The 15,903-nt window shown below is 45.1% G+C and overlaps 1 long non-coding RNA gene across 1 annotated transcript in view; it reads right to left on the reverse strand.

Annotated features, from left to right (window-relative positions):
* Positions 1–6,379: 6,379 nt before the first annotated feature.
* LOC146776327 (uncharacterized) overlaps positions 6,380–15,903 on the reverse strand; it is a 124,561-nt gene continuing 115,037 nt past the window's right edge. Inside the window, exon 4 of the long non-coding RNA XR_014972207.1 lies at positions 6,380–9,642. This is a non-coding gene — a long non-coding RNA (uncharacterized LOC146776327). The remainder of the gene's footprint in view (positions 9,643–15,903) is intronic.

Here is a 15,903-nt window from a genome sequence, read left to right on the forward strand (position 1 = left end):
TGTGGCCAGCGCAAATTATGTTCGCTAAAACTTGCCCTGGTCTTCCTCCTTCACCGAAGGAGCATGCATTTTGACGTTTCGTTCGGTATTTAAGTTCGTCATCTGCAAAGGATTGATATTCCGTCATGACATTTCTAATATCACCCAATATCTTTGCACTATGCGTGCAGGCATATTCCCGTTCCAGCGCTTCAAGTGTGGCTTCCCGCTTGCGAAGATGATTTCGCATATCTTTTAATATTCCCGCACTGGTGCTAATACAAATGCCTCTTATGGTGGCTTTAAAGGCTTCCCACAGTAAACTAGGGTCGTCAGTGGATGGCTGGTTCAACCTGAAATAATCTGTGATAGACTGACTAATAGTTTCAGTGTATACAGTATCTAGCAAAACCTTTGCATTAAATCTCCAAATATACGGTGGGGGTGTGTACTGTGGTATGTCTATAGTCAGCAGTACAGGATTGTGATCAGAGAGTGTTTTAGGCAAGTGGCGTATGTGTCGCGTCCACAACGCTAATTTCTCTGTTCCGAGCCAGTAATCAATGCGGGACCAGCTGTTATGTATGACTGATGCGTGAGTGGCCTCCCTACCTCTAGGGTTTGGGGCTCTCCAGAGATCAATCAATTGCGTGTCAGACATAAGATCTTGCAACATTTCAACAGCTCGTCTATGTGGCTCTATTGATCCATCCGACCTATCCAATTCGTCATTTAAAGCTAAATTCAAGTCTCCACCCCAAAGCAGCGACATCTCGGGCAGTTAATTAATTTTTCGCCAAATTGATTTAAAAAATTCGGGGTCATCCACATTTGGCCCATACGTGTTTATTACAGCTAGCCGCTGCCCCCTGATACGTCCTGTTATAATGACATATCGGCCTAGTTCATCTATTAGAGTGCTATCAATAGTAAACTGCGTCCCTTTCCTCACCAAAATCATTACTCCCCTAGAGTATGTGGAGTATGTCGAGCTGTGAACCGTTTCCGCCCATTTTTTCCCAATATTACTCTTTTGTATGGGAGGGAGATGAGTTTCCTGTAGGAGTGCAATGTCAACATGCAGCCTGTCGAAATAAGCAAAGATCTGGCGTATTTTTTGGGGATTGTGAAGACCCCAGACATTCCATGTCACCAAATGTATGTGCATTGGTTGCAGTCTACCTATATCTGGCGTTAGGGGCTATCGTATAAAATGGAGCTGTCCAGTACTCGCTAAGTGTACAATCACTGTTATTATTAGCATCATGATGTCAATAACCATAGTACTAGTAATCCAGATATCAGCGATGCTTCTCAAGCCCCACAGTCTGCAGAACAATACCCGCCCCCATCCCACCCAACTCCCTCCCACTTTGGAAGCCCAACTTCGCCAAAGCCACACCCCGAACTGCAATAACAACATACCAAACATGTAGGGGGGAGCACCTGCCAGGGGGGATCAGCCAAGAGCATACGACTTCATCCAGCATAGTGGATGTGGTCGGGGGTTACGATAATAGTGCAGATATAAAAACCTTTAATCCTGTCAACTAGTGCCGCAGATACCTCTGATATTCTGATCTTAACAACATTGAGGGTAATACAACCTATAGTACCCACATTCATCATGTATCTATTTACTCTGTGCCATAACGTAAGAAATCACAAGTTATGATACACCAAATCACGATGGTCCTTCCCAGTAACCATAATTACGGAACATATGCAAATCCGCAACATTAGTTTGAGTTACAGTTTTTGTAGTCTTTAGTTAGTCATACTGAACCGGTCAAACTGTCCCCACATCTAGCGTCCAGTATTCCTACCTGGAATATGCTAATGCATGCACAGTTCATACATTACCGCCAGCAGAGGTCAATGCAGATTATCGTTTCAGCAGCTGAGTCGCTATTCTTGCGTCCATCATCTGTAGCTATGATTTAGAGGAATCCCTCAACTATCATCCAGACCCCAGCAACAACGCACATGTTGCCTAGTGTCTCAACATGCTGTCCATCATATACTAGGTAGTAGATGCCTCCTTCCATATAACAGCACCCGCAGTCGACTCCAGTCGCTCCCGTCAACCACGGCAACATCGCTTTGATGAGAGTGTCCCGGTTTACCAAGGATTATTCAACATCTTGATCCTGTTCAGCTTGCTTCTGCTCCTTACGCTTATTGATCACTTTTTTAAGGAAGTCCTGCGCCGCTTTTGGAGTCTGAAGAACCATTGTCCGCCCATCTTGCGTCACCCTCAGCCTAGCCGGGTATAACATTGCATACTCAATTCCCAGCTCACGAAGCTTCTTTTTTTGCAGGGTTGAAGTCCTTGCGTGCTGCTTGCACCAACATAGTGAAATCGGGATAAAAGGCTAGGGTGTTGCCCTGATAGGTGATTTGCTGCTTTTATCTTGCCATCCTCAGAATTGCATCCCGGTCTTTGTAGTTCAGAACCCGTGCAATGATGGGACGAGGCGGAGTGCCCGGCGGTGGTTTCTGGGCCAAGGATCTGTGGGCTCGTTCCATAAGCAGCATCGCTGAGAATTTATCAGCCCCAAAGATGTCACGCAACATTGCCTCCACATACGTTTCCATCTTCCCCGTGTTTGCGGTCTCGGGAACACCCTCAATTTGCACGTTATTGCGACGCGATCTCGCTTCTAAATCCTCAGCTTTGTATTTTATCACCTCTAGTATCTTTTCCATTTCCATACATTTGCGAGTCGTATTGTGCAATTCATCCTTCACCGCTGTTATACGATCTTCAGCCGCATCCAGACGTTTTTCCTGTTTGTCCAGCTTCGCCGAAATATTATCTACCCTATGAGCGAGCAAATCTAATTTTCCATTGATGTCTTGCAGACTTTGCTGTATGGCTTGGAGAACACTTTCCATGGCCTTACTCGACGTGCCTTCTGCCTCTGGTTCTGTATCTGAATGCGCCCTCGCCCCCTTAAGATTCCGCTTAGTTTCAGAAGTTAGTTTCGACTGCTGTCTATCTGGCTTACCCATCGCACTCAGAAGCCAGCTATTCTGGCAGTCCCAGCAGGCGATGTTGATACAGCACCACTACTGCAGTCCTGAGAGACCTCTAGACAATCGCGGTTTACACAGTGCAATTAGAAGGATTTACAATCAATGGTTCTATCATCCAAAGGGCATATTTTGGTAGGTAGCGCAATATGATGGCGCAGCATCAATCACTGGCTGCACCCAGGTTTGCCTCCTTTAATGCCACCAGCATCCAATACCACTGGCACTGTCCAATTTTGTGTGGTTCCTTTCAGCATGCTGGAATAACCTGCTACTTCATATTAATGTTGTACCCCGGTCACTCGCAGAGGGTTCCATCGTGAATTCCCCATGCAGTCTGCCACATGATAGAGCGCCTAAAGGACGTCCATACCTCCGATCTTTAGTTTGTAGTAGGAGCTGAGGCGCGCTTCTGGCAGTCCAGTGCCCACTTCGCCACACTTCACCACCGGGGTGGGCCACCTGCTCCCCTCTGCGCGGGGTGTCTGCAGACCAGTAGGCTCCTCAATCGATCAGCACATTTTCAGCCCTATTGCTTCATGATTGATCAGCAACGTCCCCGTTATGTCCCTTCTTACTCAGCATTCGCGATCAGGGGAGAAGCCTGGTATTGAGACCGCAAATGCGCACAGAAGCAACAGCATAAAGGAACCAGCACGCGAGGCATACCGTGAGTCTGCACGCTGACCCCGTCACTCCTCGGCTGCACCACGGAGTCATACAAATCGGCCATCAGCTTCTTCTTTGATGTAAGTGCCCGCCATTTTGTAACGCCCGATATGCGCCTTCCAGCATGCAATCAGCGAGTCCTGTTACACGATCACAGACGCTGAATCTGCCTCGTCCGCTGCCCCACTATCATTTACTTAGCGTCAGCAGTGCGAGCCAACATCAGGAGCGGTGCCAGTCCCGCCATCCGTCCACCTCACCGGATTTAGTTGCTCTGATCCGTTAGCTCCATGGGCGCCCTCATTTTGTGAATTCCGGATTTTCACCTCGCGCCGATTTTTATTCACCGTTTACTCAGCATCTGGGCAGTTTCCGATCCATCCAATGCAGTGCCTCCACTGCCGGGTAATTCCAACGCCTCGCAGTTGACTTTGTTTTTAATGTGGCCTCTGCATCACTTTCTTTTTTCGCCAATTGAGTGCCCGACCGGCGGAGCTGTCTTAAGAGGCAGCCATTCTGCAGTGCGCCCTCTAGCGCCCCCCGTAGAGAAGGGTTCCTTCCCGCCCGAGACCGATATGGCCACCATTGTGGTTCTCCCCAAATCTCAACAGCCCTCACGTTGGTGTTCAGACTACCGTCCCATCTCCCTCATAAATACAGAGGTTAAACTCTATGCCAGCTGTCTGAATCCCTATCTGTCCACATTGGTTCACCCTGACCAGTGCGGTTTCATGCCCACGCGTGGACCTCGACAATGTCTCCGGAGGCTGCATCTGGCCCTGGCTCACCATCACTTGCTCACCCCCTATTTGGCAAACCTCCTCGTAGACTTCGAGAAGGCCTTCGATTTGGTGGATTGGAGGTATCTAGACGACATGCTGACCATGATGGGTTTTGGCCACCATTTCTGTGCCCTGGTACGCGTCCTATATGCCCGGGCTCGTGTCCTAGTCAATGGGGTCTTGTCAGAGGCCTTCCCCGTCCAGAGGGGAACGAGACAAGGATGCCCCCTTTCGCCCCTTCTCTTCGCCCTGGCGATGGAGCCCCTGGCGACCCTGGTGCGGTTCTAAGGTCGGGTCTGATGGTGGGAATGGCCCGATACGGAAGCGGACAAGATCGCTCTATACTCGGACGATGTCCTCCTTTTTTTAGCTGACCCCACTCAATCAGGTTCTCAGTGCCTCCAGATCCTGCACTCCTTTGGGCAGGCCTCCGGCCCCCGGCTGAATCCCAATAAGTCGGTCCTGGTCCCTCTTCACTTGTCTAGAGACTGCTATGATTGGCAATCCTCCATACTAATTCGGCTTCACTCCTTCAAATATTTAGAGATCTGGATGGCCCTTCTCCCTGAGCTTGGCTGGTCCCTCAACGTTACGCCGCTGGTAAAGAAAGCCAAGGCAGACCTTCAGAAGTGGCTGACGTTACCTCTGAATCCCCTGGGGAGAGTCGCCTTGTTTAAAATTGATTCTCCCCAGGTTCCTGTATGTCCTCTTCACAGCTTAAACTCATCACACGTCTATACAACACCATGCAAAACACACACACGGTGATCACACCCAAAGCGTTAGCAGGTTGGAATGAAGAGCTAAGTCCTCCGCTAATAGAGGAGCAATGCCAATTGCGCATGTTGTCTCCCAACTATAAGTTAACGTTGATTCACTTCAAATGTTTGCATCGCTTCTATCGTACCCCTACACAGTTGTACCGGATGGGGATTAGATCCGACACTAGCTGCTGGAGATGTAGGGCTTCACCCGCAACCTTCTTGCACTTGGCCTGGTCATGTCCATCTATAGTGAAATACTGGGTTGCCATTTTCATCACCATTGGGGATATATTGGAAACATCAGTTGAGCCTACACCCCTATTAGGCATACAGGGATATGTAAAAGATGCACCAGCGGGTTCCTGACGTTTACCCGCCATACTACTACTGCTGGCAAAACATAGAGTAGCTATGCATTGGGGGTCAGCTACTGCCCCGACAGTCAACAGCTGGCTACAGGATATTACCTTTTGTCATACCCAACTGTTGCTATTTTGGGAACTTATGCCTATCACCTCCAGGCCCAAGGACATTTGGGAGCCAATGCTGGTTTGGTTCCGCAATAGGGCAGCGGATGACAACAGGCCAACAATGTAACAGGAGGGATCACTACACCTGATCGCTCCCACGTGCACATGGGTGAGATCCCCTCAGTCGATGAATGTACTATACCTGAATGTGAAAAGGGGCTGTGTTAATGTAATAAAATTCCACTTCTCTACTGTATAGAAATGTATAGCTGTCCATGCGAACTTGACTTAAGCACTGACCTGTTGTTAAATGTTCAGTTGTTGTTCGACAATGTCAATTAATAGCGCCGTGAATGGTGCAGACCATTGATGTATATTGTAAGATTGCTACATATGAAAATATCAATAAAGATTTATTTTTTATAAAACAATGGTAGACAAAGGTCATCACTTGGTTTCAATACATAGGAGTGCCTCTAGCACTACACGACCTTTGACAATCATAACATACTTATCAAAAAATCAACTTCTGAAGTGAAAGAACAAATATAAAATGAAGCATACATTAAAACAGTGACATTATAAAAGCATGTAACGTATTACTTCATCTAAAATAACTCATGCATATTTGATAAGAATTCAGCTACAGAAATAAATGTATGATGAATACACCAAATGAATATACAAATAGAATCAAACATTTTAACTCATTAATGCTCCTAGCGTTATAAATGGCTAATTCTGGAACTTCTACTATTGAAGCAGCCAACGTATATATTTTGCTTAAAATAAAGGAATCTCAAAATCATCCTCATCAAACTGAACAGCTTCTTCTGTAACTCTCTGGATTTAATGAAAAAATATCCTTCTGTGTGAAAGGTACACAGCCCTCCTGCTTTGAAATTATATCTCTTAACATTTTTCTTCATTTTCATTGTCATTAGAGCACTTTCAAAAATCGTCTTTGCTAGGTAAGTTCATCTGGTTGATTCAGCCAAAGGATATCAGCAACGATGTCAGTCTGTGCTGTCAGGTGGTCACTTCAGGGTTGGGGATCCCACACCCTCACGGCCCCACTCAGACAAAGGCACCCACATGCAGGACAGGGACATCAGTTATACCAACACGTTGCAGTATGATCTAGGAAAGAAACAAGCATCACTCTTCTTGCAAAAAATATTTTTCAGAAAACACATGTTCTCCTTTTTCTGTTTTCGGTCTGAAGGCAAAGTTTTATCTTTTCTATCTACATGGTTCTCAGCTGGTTCTGTCAAATTATCTGAGAATTCTACCCACTCCATGGCCTCTGAATTCTTGGTAGTGGAGTCCAACTCTCCTTCCCCTTGCACAGTAAGAAGGGCTGGGGCAGTCCCCTTCCTGACTATCTCTCCACACACTGCTGAATAAGTATCTCCTTGATCATAAGGCATGAGCCCAAGGCAATCCATCTGCCCTAACTGCGCTGGTAATTTTCCTTTCTCCAACTGGCCCCTCACCATCTGTGGGACTGGTCTGTGCTGTGCATACTGACACATAGGAATCACAGTTCTAAGTAACTCTAGCGGAATATGTATCCCTTCATTCTCTGCCCACCTGTTAGTAGTGTCTTTCTCTCCTAGGTGCTCACACTCAGTCATGCCCACCAAATCAGAATTGTGCGTCACCACCTCTGACTCCAAGATTTTAGCCTTTTCATCTGTAAGGAAATTAAAGTGTCTGTCTAGTAAATGTATGGGACAATGAGCGTCTACAGGGTACACAGTAGCTGTGCTTTGGAGTAACATTATCCAAATCTCTTGCCACAACTCTTTGTTCCACGTCACAGGAGAATCCTGTGTCTCAGGAACTTCAAACACCACCCCTGGTGTGGTACCTGCACCAACTGATCATGCAAAACTGCAGTTTCTGCCTGTATGTACCACTTGATCACATTTGCTTCTTGTGCATTACCTGTTATATGACTCAAGGGAAGTCTTCATCCTTTGCATTAGAGAAAGTTCAAAATTAAAAAGCACATTGTGCCTTATTGTCATCTGCCCAGTGTCTGTCAGCGTGCAAAAACATAAAAGCAACTGTATCTGCCAAGTGTCTGTCACAGCACAAAAACACACAACTGTCTGCCCAGTGTCTGTCAGAGCACAACTCTAAAGCAAATGTGTCTGCCCTGTGTCTATCAGAGCACAAAAACACACAAACTGCGCCTGCCCAGTGTCTGTCACAGTGCAGTGAAACACTTGCAACTGTTTTTCAAAGGGAGTAAGCCACTGTCCCACATCTGACAATGTTTCAATCCAAACAACCAGGAGCACGCTCTTCTATCCTTGTTTTTCCCACATACTCCAAGTAGCACACTGCCCCTGCACTGTCATATGTAACTCAATGTCTCCTTTCTGTATTGGCCAAACGTCTGAAACACACTGTATAACTTCTTTTGCAGATTCAAAAGCGCATTGCTGCTTCTCGCCCCACTCTGAGTCATGTTTAAAAATAGCATTTATCGTCATTTCTCTTTTGAGAAAGCATGGTTTGTCACTCACTGACCCGTCTGATATGTAACTGCAACCAACAATCACTAGTTCTAACAGGCTGATTTGTTTATCTTCTCTGTAGTTTCTAAAATATTTCTGCACGGTACAGTCAAGGCTGAGTGCATGAAAATAAGCTACATTTTCCCGATTCAACATTACTTCAGAAGCTTCTAATTCAAACAAATGTACAAGCCATATTATCAGATCCTCCTCCGGTCTCTGCTGAAATCTGTCCAAAATACCATTAATTTCTGGCTGAGGAAAGTCTTCCAATGAATTAATTAAACCATCCTGTAAGCACTGTAAATTAACCTGCAGCTCTCCTCCAACCATCTTCATCCGCGACACACTCTGGCTATCTAAACAGTCTGGTAAAATAAACTGTGTCATGTCCTATGTTTCTTGCTTTGCCTAGTATATTTGCAAATCTTTTTTCAATGACTTATTTTCAGACAGTAACAGGTCAGGATTCTGTTTAACTTTGACTAACTCCCTTTGCATTTCATTACGTTCTCTTTCTAACTGCGCACATTATTCATCCATGCTGCGCAATGCATTCAAAATGAGTCTACTTTTTCTCTCTGAAATGCAAAGTTGTTTTCTCCCTTGAAAAGAAAAATCCTTGAAACATTTAAGTATCTGTGCTTGCCCCTCATCTGTTAAACATGCATTAGAGGCAACTTCCCACCCCAATAACTCAGTTGGCATCTGGGAATCTGCAACTGAAAACATTGACATTTTAGAAAATATTTTCCCCTTCTCCTTTAATATTGTATCCTGTTTGTGACACCAGAATTCATTGCTACGCCCTTCTAAATAATAGTAAATACCGCCCTTCCACACGGAGGCTCAAACACGACGAAGCAATAATAACAAAACACCACCAGGAAAGGGATTTCATGTTTATAAAATTAAACGCATCAAAAGACTGTTCTCAGAATAACGCATGGGGTTTTATTTTTGCAACAATCTCTAACAAAAAGACTTTCCCAGATGTCACATGAAAAACATTCAAATGAATAAAGAGATATATATGTATATATGTGGAAGCAATAATATCACTTATAAGTAGGCAAATGCAACTGTTAAATTCACGAACAGCTTCTTCTGTAACTCTCTGGATTTAATGAAAAAATATCCTTCTGTGTGAAAGGTACACAGCCCTCCTGCTTTGAAATTATATCTCTTAACATTTTTCTTCATTTTCATTGTCATTAGAGCACTTTCAAAAATCGTCTTTGCTAGGTAAGTTCATCTGGTTGATTCAGCCAAAGGATATCAGCAACGATGTCAGTCTGCGCTGTCAGGTGGTCACTTCAGGGTTGGGGATCCCACACCCTCACGGCCCCACTCAGACAAAGGCACCCACATGCAGGACAGGGACATCAGTTATACCAACACGTTGCAGTATGATCTAGGAAAGAAACAAGCATCACTCTTCTTGCAAAAAATATTTTTCAGAAAACACATGTTCTCCTTTTTCTGTTTTCGGTCTGAAGGCAAAGTTTTATCTTTTCTGTCTACATGGTTCTCAGCTGGTTCTGTCAAATTATCTGAGAATTCTACCCACTCCATGGCCTCTGAATTCTTGGTAGTGGAGTCCAACTCTCCTTCCCCTTGCACAGTAAGAAGGGCTGGGGCAGTCCCCTTCCTGACTATCTCTCCACACACTGCTGAATAAGTATCTCCTTGATCATAAGGCATGAGCCCAAGGCAATCCATCTGCCCTAACTGCGCTGGTAATTTTCCTTTCTCCAACTGGCCCCTCACCATCTGTGGGACTGGTCTGTGCTGTGCATACTGACACATAGGAATCACAGTTCTAAGTAACTCTAGCGGAATATGCATCCCTTCATTCTCTGCCCACCTGTTAGTAGTGTCTTTCTCTCCTAGGTGCTCACACTCAGTCATGCCCACCAAATCAGAATTGTGCGTCACCACCTCTGCCTCCAAGATTTTAGCCTTTTCATCTGTAAGGAAATTAAAGTGTCTGTCTAGTAAATGTATGGGACAATGAGCGTCTACAGGGTACACAGTAGCTGTGCTTTGGAGTAACATTATCCAAATCTCTTGCCACAACTCTTTGTTCCACGTCACAGGAGAATCCTGTGTCTCAGGCACTTCAAACACCACCCCTGGTGTGGTACCTGCACCAACTGATCATGCAAAACTGCAGTTTCTGCCTGTATGTACCACTTGATCACATTTGCTTCTTGTGCATTACCTGTTATATGACTCAAGGGAAGTCTTCATCCTTTGCATTAGAGAAAGTTCAAAATTAAAAAGCACATTGTGCCTTATTGTCATCTGCCCAGTGTCTGTTAGCGTGCAAAAACATAAAAGCAACTGTATCTGCCAAGTGTCTGTCACAGCACAAAAACACACAACTGTCTGCCCAGTGTCTGTCAGAGCACAACTCTAAAGCAAATGTGTCTGCCCTGTGTCTATCAGAGCACAAAAACACACAAACTGCGCCTGCCCAGTGTCTGTCACAGTGCAGTGAAACACTTGCAACTGTTTTTCAAAGGGAGTAAGCCACTGTCCCACATCTGACAATGTTTCAATCCAAACACCCAGGAGCACGCTCTTCTATCCTTGTTTTTCCCACATACTCCAAGTAGCACACTGCCCCTGCACTGTCATATGTAACTCAATGTCTCCTTTCTGTATTGGCCAAACGTCTGAAACACACTGTATAACTTCTTTTGCAGATTCAAAAGCGCATTGCTGCTTCTCGCCCCACTCTGAGTCATGTTTAAAAATAGCATTTATCGTCATTTCTCTTTTGAGAAAGCATGGTTTGTCACTCACTGACCCATCTGATATGTAACTGCAACCAACAATCACTAGTTCTAACAGGCTGATTTGTTTATCTTCTCTGTAGTTTCTAAAATATTTCTGCACGGTACAGTCAAGGCTGAGTGCATGAAAATAAGCTACATTTTCCCGATTCAACATTACTTCAGAAGCTTCTAATTCAAACAAATGTACAAGCCATATTATCAGATCCTCCTCCGGTCTCTGCTGAAATCTGTCCCAAATACCATTAATTTCTGGCTGAGGAAAGTCTTCCAATGAATTAATTAAACCATCCTGTAAGCACTGTAAATTAACCTGCAGCTCTCCTCCAACCATCTTCATCCGCGACACACTCTGGCTATCTAAACAGTCTGGTAAAATAAACTGTGTCATGTCCTATGTTTCTTGCTTTGCCTAGTATATTTGCAAATCTTTTTTCAATGACTTATTTTCAGACAGTAACAGGTCAGGATTCTGTTTAACTTTGACTAACTCCCTTTGCATTTCATTACGTTCTCTTTCTAACTGCGCACATTATTCATCCATGCTGCGCAATGCATTCAAAATGAGTCTACTTTTTCTCTCTGAAATGCAAAGTTGTTTTCTCCCTTGAAAAGAAAAATCCTTGAAACATTTAAGTATCTGTGCTTGCCCCTCATCTGTTAAACATGCATTAGAGGCAACTTCCCACCCCAATAACTCAGTTGGCATCTGGGAATCTGCAACTGAAAACATTGACATTTTAGAAAATATTTTCCCCTTCTCCTTTAATATTGTATCCTGTTTGTGACACCAGAATTCATTGCTACGCCCTTCCAAATAATAGTAAATACCGCCCTTCCACACGGAGGCTCAAACACGACGAAGCAATAATAACAAAACACCACCAGGAAAGGGATTTCATGTTTATAAAATTAAACGCATCAAAAGACTGTTCTCAGAATAACGCATGGGGTTTTATTTTTGCAACAATCTCTAACAAAAAGACTTTCCCAGATGTCACATGAAAAACATTCAAATGAATAAAGAGATATATATGTATATATGTGGAAGCAATAATATCACTTATAAGTAGGCAAATGCAACTGTTAAATTCACGGAAGATAATAATATGAAATGAAGTACAAGCAGATAATACTGGACGTCCACTGCAAGAAATCCGAAAGATTTATACACTAAATACATCAGATGATTACAACCACTGAAGACTTGGATGTGCACACAGACTCACTCACACTTCACAATGAAAACACCACAGATGATTATAACCACTGGAGACTTGGATGTGCACACAGACTCACTCACACATCACAAAATCAATACTCAAAAACAAAACACCTCACCGGCTGCAAACACTGCATCTTATCCCACTCTAGACTGGGGGATTCACAGCCGGGGTTAAGAACCTCAGCAAATCGGGTTCTGCTGAAGTAGATGCGTCCGTCCCCATTCAGACTCCAAAACAAATCCCAGTTTCTAAGTGAACAAACCCCAGCTTTATAATCTCAAAACACACTAGAAAGTTCAGAGAGGCCCTCCTTTGCGCCAAGGAAACTTACTGGAGTTGGCCACTCTCCATGCAACATGTTCCAGCCTTTATCTTAACCAAGCTTACGAAAGGCTCCAGCAGTACAGTCAACAATCTCCAAAAGCAAAACAACCTTTAACGTGAAACACCTAAACAACTTGAGTAATCTGGGGGCCTGCCTGTGCGCAAAAGTTAAAGCTAGGTGACAGAGTCAGAATTCAAGATGGCATGAGGGCATGTCAAAGCCAATAGTAAGAACTTCATAATACTTCCCAAAGTACAACACAATGCACATTTGTGCACCACTGCCTATAGCATCACACACTTCGTCTCTCAATGTACAACATAATGCACATTTGAGCACCACTGCTTATAACACTGCACTTTGAGACTAAGAAGTACATTCCACAACTCTATCGCTCATGCTTTCAAATGCACATCCCACATGTTCTTTTCCTTTCAAGGCTGTTCTACTCTGTGAAAGCTCTCCCCCTCTGCAGCTATAAGAAGACACAAAAGAAATCTTCAAGGATGCAGGAAAAAATGAGGTTGTCAGGCTAGGGTAAAGTAAAACACCAAAAGTCAATTAAAACAATGGTAGTCAAAGGTCATCACGTGGTATCAATACATGGGAATGCCTCTAGCACTGCACTGGTAGGAGGAATACGTCATTGTTGTTTACTGTCCCCAGCCGGGAAGTGGAAGCATTATCACTGAGCCCAGCTTCTATGGGGATTTGATGTACAATAGTGAGAGGAGGAAGGTAATTACCTCGGACCCCATGCAGCCTACTGTGGAGAATCAGCACCATAATGCGGTTTGATCAGATGAATTGAGAGAAATCTCTTGTTCTTGCAACCAGTGAGGGGTGGGAGAAGTACAGTTCTGGGACCTTCAACAGCCAGGACAGGAGGGCCCGAATTCTTTTTTGTCCGCAATTTTCTTCCTGACCAGGTCCCCGATTCTGGGAATCCACCAGGTATCGCTGGTGCTGCTTATACTTCACCAGTAGCGGTGCGTTTGACTTGGACATTGCTTTGGGCATCCCAGAAGCTGTTCAGTTCGTGTAAAACAGCCAAACATTCATTTATATCAAATGGTGTTTCTGACGCCACTTTGCTGGGGCTGTCTGGGTCTGGGACCCACATCTTAACCCCAAGCAGAATGCCATAGGGATTCTGACCAACCAGGGATTTTCTAGGCAGATTGTTCAATGTCCTCCGGACCCCATATTGGGCATAGACCCAACTAAGACCTGAGGCTAGTACCCTTGCTGTTAAAGACTGCCTTAAGTCCAGTTTCTTTTCTCTTCATGACCAAATTTCCCTCAGGATGGTATGGGGAGGAATACCGGAGGTTCACACCCAAGCTTCCTATGGCATCTTTGTAAGCCCTGGAGGCACACGCCAGACCGTGGTCAGAATGATGCTAACTGCGTATGTCCTGGTAAAGACTTGCAGATCTTTTATAACTATTCGGGTGTCAGCCAACCCCTGTGGCCAGACCCATAGGAATGAAGAGCAGGAATCCACTGCCACCAAGATGCACTTGTAAGCCCCATCCGATGTTAAGGGGTGTAGTGATCCAAATATACACAAGCCAGAGTCTTGTTGGAAATGACTAGAGGTGTCTTTGGTGGACACGCCACGGTGGAACCCTTCATCTGCTGGCAGATATCATATTTGAGGACAAAGTCCTTGGTCTGTTTGTAACGACCTGGCCACCAATAGCGTTGCTGCATTGCGAAATTTCAGCTGCCACCCCTGCGTGTGTAGATGCAAGACCCTAATGTGCATCTAGAATTGAACTTAACCTGCAGTCTGAATTTGGTATTACTCTGTCCCCCACTCTAGGAATATGAGCACACAGTATGTTTTGCACATCTAAATTGTAGGAGCACTTGAGTGGAAAATCTTTCAGCAGGTGGATATCACTGCACGCAGCACTGACAGCCACCCTGATGTCTCTATCTATTCTCGTACTTGAACGAGTTATTGCAGCGACTGCAGCACTTTGCACTGTTGCTATTGCGGCTTCATCAGCCATGGAATTCCATGCAACATGTACGTCTACACGTTGGTGACTCAACATATGTATTACATGAGTCCATGGCAAGCACCCTTCTAGCTTCAGTAATGTAAGTATTCATTATAAGTCTGGGCACAATAATACGATTATACAAATCACACACAATTAGTGTGGGCAATCCAAGATCTGTATTCTCAAGTGGCAGAATTAAAGCTCTCAGTTCAGCCAACTGCGTGGCGGAGTCACCAAGTGACTTTTCAGGGTGGAATTCTCCATCCTGCATGCAGGGGCGTAACATAGGCCCACACAGCCCCCGTGTTGCGCACATCTGTCTGGGATGTGTGTTGTGGTTACCTTACGCTCACCGTCATTGCTCCTGACCCTGCTGACCTCGTCTCATCAGTTACCATCAATAAATTAAATTGTGCGTGGGTGCGGATGCATCAGCGTGGTGGTCTTCACGCTTAGGGTGGGGCTGCGCTCATTGGCATTGTCATGTGCAATTAAAAGGGCACGTGATGTGAGTCGTCCGAGGCGGCTGAGAGGGACCGTGCGGCCATAATTTAATAATTACTAGCTAACCTAGCCCGGTCTTCTGCTGCCCGGGCCTTCCACCAAAGCTGCAGTGCAGGCCTCAGGTGAGTCAGTCGGAGTCTCAGTCAGAGGGTGGGGTGGGCAGGCTTCCCTGACATGTCACATCATGGGCAGCGTAAATTGAAACATAGGTCCCGCAGCCCCCTGTGCTCCAGCCTCCAGGGGCCCCCTCAGCCATCAGCGCAGTAGCTGTAGCGCACAAAGCACTACACTCTCTAGCCGGTGTTGCACCAGTTCAGTAGTTGCATCATAAATTAAATGGTGCATGCTTGCGGTGGGTGCTAGTGACCTGAGCTCCCAGCAGCAAGGGGGTTGAAGGCAACTGCAACAAGGCCAGCGAGAGATCTATAATCCTGAAAGAGGTCAATGTAAATATCTCATTACGCTATTGGATATTTACTCCACGATGGAAATTGCTAATGTTGAGAGGGCCCCATCAGTTTTTATAAATCCCTCTCACCTTTATTCTAACGGCGGAGGAGTTACCTAAGCTTCTCAACTCCCCCCCCCCCTGTCTCCAGAACTCACGGAGCACTTGTTAGGGGGAATTACTTCCAGGTCCCCGGAGGAGTCATGCCCTTTGAAGATCCTAAAATTAGGAATTAGGAATGGAAGCTATTGTCCCCCACCTTACCTTAGCACTTAATACAGCTATTTCAGTTGGCCGGTACCCCATCTCCTGGAAGACTGCAGTGGTTAAACCTCTTCTAAAATAAACCTTCTCTG

Source organism: Triturus cristatus, chromosome 12 (genome assembly GCF_964204655.1).
Source record: "Triturus cristatus chromosome 12, aTriCri1.1, whole genome shotgun sequence".
NCBI classification, from domain to species: Eukaryota; Metazoa; Chordata; class Amphibia; order Caudata; family Salamandridae; genus Triturus; species Triturus cristatus.